The sequence below is a fragment of the Adiantum capillus-veneris genome, chromosome 6 (assembly GCF_014529385.1).
Source record: "Adiantum capillus-veneris isolate H3 chromosome 6, ASM1452938v2, whole genome shotgun sequence".
Classification (NCBI taxonomy): Eukaryota; Viridiplantae; Streptophyta; class Polypodiopsida; order Polypodiales; family Pteridaceae; genus Adiantum; species Adiantum capillus-veneris.
This window is the reverse complement of record NC_140936.1, coordinates 75,109,309-75,115,490: the sequence shown is the minus strand read 5'-3', so window position 1 is coordinate 75,115,490 and position 6,182 is coordinate 75,109,309.

The following is a 6,182-nucleotide window of genomic DNA, read 5'->3' as shown; positions in this document are numbered from 1 at the left end:
TTTTCCTCCTGGCCAATAGGAATCAGGCAAGCCATTGGGCTGCTGAATGTTGAGATGTTGAGCTCTACATCTTGAGCTGGCATCTGATGGCGGGAAAAAGAGCAGTGCAATCGGGTGGCCTCTGTACTCGTGCACACTCCACAAACCACGCCTCATGCAACAAGCAAAGAACAAAACAAAGGGGGCACCACCCTAAATTAAGAGGTTTAGGGACCTCACACATAGTGCACATAGGCAGGTGAGACTTCCGGCATTATGATGGCATCAAAACATATGGCAAAACACATAGAAACGAAGCTTAGGGACCTTATGTAGCATATATATACACAAGACATCAGCTTAACAATACAACGGCATCTGATCATACATAACAAGGGTATAGAGAAGCAAGCCAAGGATGGCATAATCCCTTGTCAAAAACAATCAACCCAGCAAGTAGGTATGATCCTACTAGCAACACATCAATACCTTAGAGAATGATGGCGAGGATGGTGGCCATGGAGCATGAGAGAAGACTCCTTATTTAGGTTTTAGGGCTAGTAATGTAGCATACTAGAGGGAGAGAGAGAGAGAGGGAGAGAGAGTAGAGCTCCATCCATAGCTCCTCGTTGTGAGCAATGTCGTCATAGCTTCGTTGCTTGGTGAAGTGGGTGAAGTGTTATTCTTTTGAGTGAGAGAAGGCCTCCTTATATAGGTTTCTAAGAGGGTTTAGGATTAGGGATAAACATACTTAAATCCACTGATTGGGGTTACTTTTTGCCTACGGTGGTCAACAGATTGAGGTCACCTGATATGTCACCATCAAGATATTCTCTAGAGTGATGTGAGAGGGGAGGGTAAATGCTGATTTTTCTGATTGTGACACATGGGGATAAGGCCTTGACCAGCATTTAAGATCAGGTAAGGTGGCTGTTGAAACTGGAGGTTCTGCACATGTCAGGGGGGGGACCTGCTGGGTCCTCCTGAATATCAAATTCTCAAAAAATCCTCAACCATGGCTTCTTTTGACATGTGTTCTTTGAAAAAATCAGCATGTCTCTTTTCAACTCAAAAGTCTTTATCCCTGTTGACTCACCTTTACCATAAGATTTTCCCCTTTTCTCCTCCTGTAACTGCATTGTTGATTCCCAATCACTGCTTCTAGTAACAGTGAACTGTTACCTACCAAATACTTATGGTGCAGTAAAAAATATTTACCATGGGTAAAAAAAGTTACTGTAGGTAAAAAGTGATTTGTATTTACCATGTAGGTGAAAAATATTTACTGTAGGTAAAAAATATTTACTGTGGTAAAAAAATTTATTGTCGGTAAAAAAGTGAAAACGGAGTATGCTGTGCTGTGAGTCCACACGAACATCCTCATGTAAATTTCACTAGAAATTCACACCTAGAATGGGCTATTCTGTAAGATATAGGTTGTAGGCATGCATAAGAGCTCGTTCCCACGTATGTTCTATCCATGGCACTTTTTACTCTTTGGTGCTTGTGAAGTAGATTTTTCTTCTCTTTAGAGATCCCTTGGACTAGAGTATCCTCATCTCCCCAACAACTGACTGTGCCTTTATTGCATCTTCAGAAGGGGTCCTAAAAACCATGCATCATATAGCCCTCCCCCTTAAGCTAGAGGTATTTGATGCCTCTAGCTGTAGGTTGTGCTACAATAGGGTTCTCTTGAATACTTACCCACGTGGTACCAATTGAATTTGCCATGTTACTGCTTTCTTGGCTGATGCACCCTGTTTAGTCCTTTCTGATGAATAATTGTATCCATCCATGACTAACAACTGGTCTCCTAGACCCTTGAAAGCCATACCCCATCCATTGTCAATATTCGCTTTTACTGGTAGCATTTTTTTTTCTTCTCTTTTTTTCCTTTTTTTTTTCTTTTCTTTTTTTGACTAACCCCTCGTTGAGCATTCATGCTCAACCATAGTATTATTTAGGTAAAAGATGACTGTATAGAGAGAATTATATAACATAGAGCTATAGACTGCATAAGAAAAATGATAGTATAGTGGCTATATAGATAGGATAGAGATAGAGAAAAATCATCTGCTACTGCATCACCCTCCAGGGTCAAATGGAAAGCTCAAAGCTCCCCCACGCATGGTGTAGAATCCACCTGGATCAAAAGTAAAGCATTGCTCATTGCCATCAACCTGTAAAACATGTATTTCCAAGCCTTCCTTTGCACTTGTAGGCCAATAGACAGGCCACCCTTCCAGCACTTTATAGCACGGAGCTTCATCACCCTGCATCCATGATCCTTCGTGTCCACTATAAGCATACTTGCCATCACTTGAGAAACCTGAATCATAAGCAGCTATCCTACCATCTGCTATAGAACCCTCCATGGTATAGTCCACTTCAAAAATACCTCGCCATTGACACAAAAATATATGTAAAGCAACCTCTAATAACACATGTATCCATAGCATCACATAACATAGCAAGACCCTGCCATTTGCCTCCACTTGTTGCATAGCCAAGCAAACCTGATCACTTTTCAAACCTGTATCCAAACCCTCTGTAAACGTCTCCACAACCATCTCTTTATACTCAAAAACATGACCTGCTAGAGCTTCAACCTGTGCAAATACCTCATCACCAACAAGGTTGACGGCACCTTTCTTTAATTGGATATGGTGTTGGGTTACCGTCACTCCTTTAATGTGCTCGTAATCAGTTATAAAGGGGCTAGCATGCTTCTTTAGTAACTGTAAATAGGGTTCTCTCTCTTCTTCTAGTAGGTCCTTAGCTAGCATCTCCTCTAAGCCTGTGGCTTCTTCCTTGTTTAGAGAGCCTTGACCACCTTCTCCTTCTGGGTTTCGCAGTATTATACCCATGACTTCCAAAGAGCTAGCATCCTCCTCAGATGACTCATCCTCAGATGAAGAGCAGTTGCTTGTGCTCCATTCATCCATAGAAGTCTCCATCTCTAGGTCTTGTTGTCTACCCTGCTTCATGTCATACACAATTTTTTGTTGCTTGCCACCTACCTTATGATTTGGTCGCAACTCAAGGGAACCTGTCTCCCAATCTTTCCTAGCTTTCATAGCCATAAGCCAAGGTCTTCCAAGGATTAGCGGATAGCCCTCCCCCTTATTTGGGATCACATAAGCATCAATTGAGATTGCCATACCAAAAGCTGAAACCTTCACTCCATTAACCTTTCCCACACAAGCCACCCTTACATTGTTTGACATCTTAGCTTGTAAGGAAGTTTGCTCGTTTACTTCCAAACCCAACCTGTGCATTAATTTCTCTGTCATAACACAAATCTCGGCTCCACCATCTACGTACACATTGGAGACTCGCTGACTCTTCATCTCTGCATCAATGACTGGCACGATATCCTTCATGCCTCTTGCACTAATAGACCCAACCGACTTTGCCTTAGCCCTCCTGTTGCTGACCATCTTAGACCAGGTTCTACGCATCTTTGGGGAAAGGTGGAGGAGTTTCTGCCATGAAATCTTTGGTCCTTGCTTACTCACATTTGCTACCAGGTCGTAAGGTACGGATCCTACCCCAAGTGGAAAGTCTTCTACTCCTATGTGCCTCATTGACCTACTCTTCCTTTTCTTGTCTCCTATCACTTGGGAGGAACCCTCATTCCATTTATCCGGCTCTGAAGCTTCCATTTCATCAGTTCTTTGTCTCCTAACTCTCTTTATTGGCATGGCAATAGCTTCCTCCATTTTTTCTTTCCCTTTATCCTTACCATTGTCAAGACTTATGACAGAGACAGCCCTGCACTCCCCTCCAGATGGTAGTGGAGGGATCTCTGCTGGTGCTTGTGGTGGTGGAGGAGGGGGTCTCAATATTTGGATTGGTGGATCCACATGTGCATTTTGTCCATTTAGTGGCCTAGCTCGAGGAGGAGTGACTTGCTGGCGAGGAGGCCGTCTTTGATTACCATTTCCTTGATACCGTCGTGGATGGGGGCAATAATACATGCCGTGACCTACCTATCCACAGTTGTAGCAAATGTACTCACGTGCTTGCCTTTGTCCTTCTTGTCTATTTCGTTTATTTCCTGGCTGGGGAGCCCTTACACCTTGAACCAGATTGATGGACAGGCTCTCTAGTTGATTGGTTATTTGTTGAAGTAATTCTTGTTGAGAGGACTCTTGGTCTGTTGCTCCTATCCCTGCTACTACCCTTGCCGTAGGTTGAGCTAGCGGTGGAGGCTCCATTCCCCCTTGTAGTTGAGCTTGGAATTTTAACTTCCTATCCTTCTCCCTTGCATAAGTCATAGCTTTATCAAAGGTATCTGGGAATTTACCTTTTACCTTTTCTCGAAGGATGGGGTAAAGCCCTGCCAGGAAACAGTCCTTCTTTAGGCATTCTGGCGCCCTTTCTCCTTCACCTAGTGATGCACACCATTTCTCCCACAGGTTGGAAAACTTTCCTTCATAGCTTCTATAGTCATTGGGTGATGTTTGGCGGAGCTCTAAGAGCTGTCTCCATATCTCCTCTGGAGGCTCATGGCGGCGAAATTCTTCGATGAAGGCCATCTTTAAGGACTCCCAGTCTCTTCTTTCTTCAGGTGCCAAAGTTTGATACCATAATTTTGCACCTTCCCTCAAGACCAAAGGAAAGGCCCTTAACTTAATAGCTTCGTCATCCCTTCCCGATACCAGAAAGGCCATTTCCAAATTATCCAAAAAGTCTGGAGCAACCTCCCCAGGCTTACCATAAAAATTAGGGAAGGCCATAAGTGAGAGAGTAAACAATTACACAAACAGCTCCAATTTATTTTAAAATAGAGTATGGTAATTACAATTTGGAGCTTTAGCACAACTTAGCTTAAAATAGGATGAAGATCGACACATCAAAGGAATGGTAATAGTCTAGTAAGGGTAGAATGACAGGGTGAGGAGAGTGCAAGATTTCCCCAAGTCTCTTGGCTCCAAACAACAGGGCTATTCTTTGCTGATAAAAGATTTTTCTATCAATACAAATATTCACACGGATATGACGCACAAAATGGAAAGGAAACATGCGGGGATCATCATTCTCATTATTGGCATCCATACTTACACACAAGAGCCTAGCTTAGTTGCACCACCTTGGGACCAATGAGCCTGATCAGCCACAGAAGGTCAGCACCTCGAATCACTTCAACTCTTCCTGATGCATCTGTGAAGACGTAAGGCGTGATGGCAACACTTTGTACAATGCTGAGCCTTTTTGCAAGCAACAATTGGATGCTATTACCATAATCAGCATGACGAATGAAAGTGACACCATTAATGTGCAGCACATCATCAACTAAGATAGTTTCCTTAGATTGAGATAACTTCTTGAAAATTAGCAGCAAAGGTAGGGCAGGGAGTCTTTTCACCCGGTCTCCAAAGCACTTTGGACAATATCCAAAGTGATCTTCACGCGGACAGGAGGTTGGCTTGGGATTGGTCGTGTCTGGACTCACAAAGTGCACTGGGAGCACTCGCAGACGGGCGGCAATCTTGTAGGCAAGCCTTCGCCTCTTTGCTTCAGGAGGATTTAGGGGTGAGAGTCGTGGTTGCAAGTTGGAGGTTGAAGTTGGTTGCTCACTAGCCTTTTTCTTGCCTGTAGTGGTCATGTAATCCCTTATTAATGAGATTAAGCCAAATGTTACCTTACGCTTGAGCACGCGCTGCAGACTTGGGCCACTTAGGTGTAGAGGTGATCTTCCTCCTCTTAGTCGGCTCCTCAGGAAAGAGAGGTCTGGTGATGCTTTCTCTTCCCTTAATGTGTGTCACAGTACCTTCGTGTATGTTGATGTAGAATATTTCAAGCTCGTGTGCGTTGGAGGTTTCTGGAGCACTCATAGGTTGAGAGGAGAGGTATATCAAGCTCTTCTTCTCACTCCCCTTCGTTGGCGATGATCACGAACAAGGCATGTAGAAGAACTTACTTCTTGAATTTCAATGACACTGCAACCTGGTAACAAGACCTCGATGAAAGCTTTTAAGGCCTCTAAATCCTCCTCCTCTTCTGTTCTCCAATTTGTAAACTCCTCACGCCATTCGTCCATGTTGTAGATTGCACATCTTCATTGATTGTGGACTGAAGGTCTGTGTAGCCCTCCTCAGTGGGGGCACCAAAATGATGGCAGGAAAAAGAGCAGTGCAATCGGGTGGCCTCTGTACTCGTGCACACTCCACAAACCACGCCTCATGCAACAAGCAAAG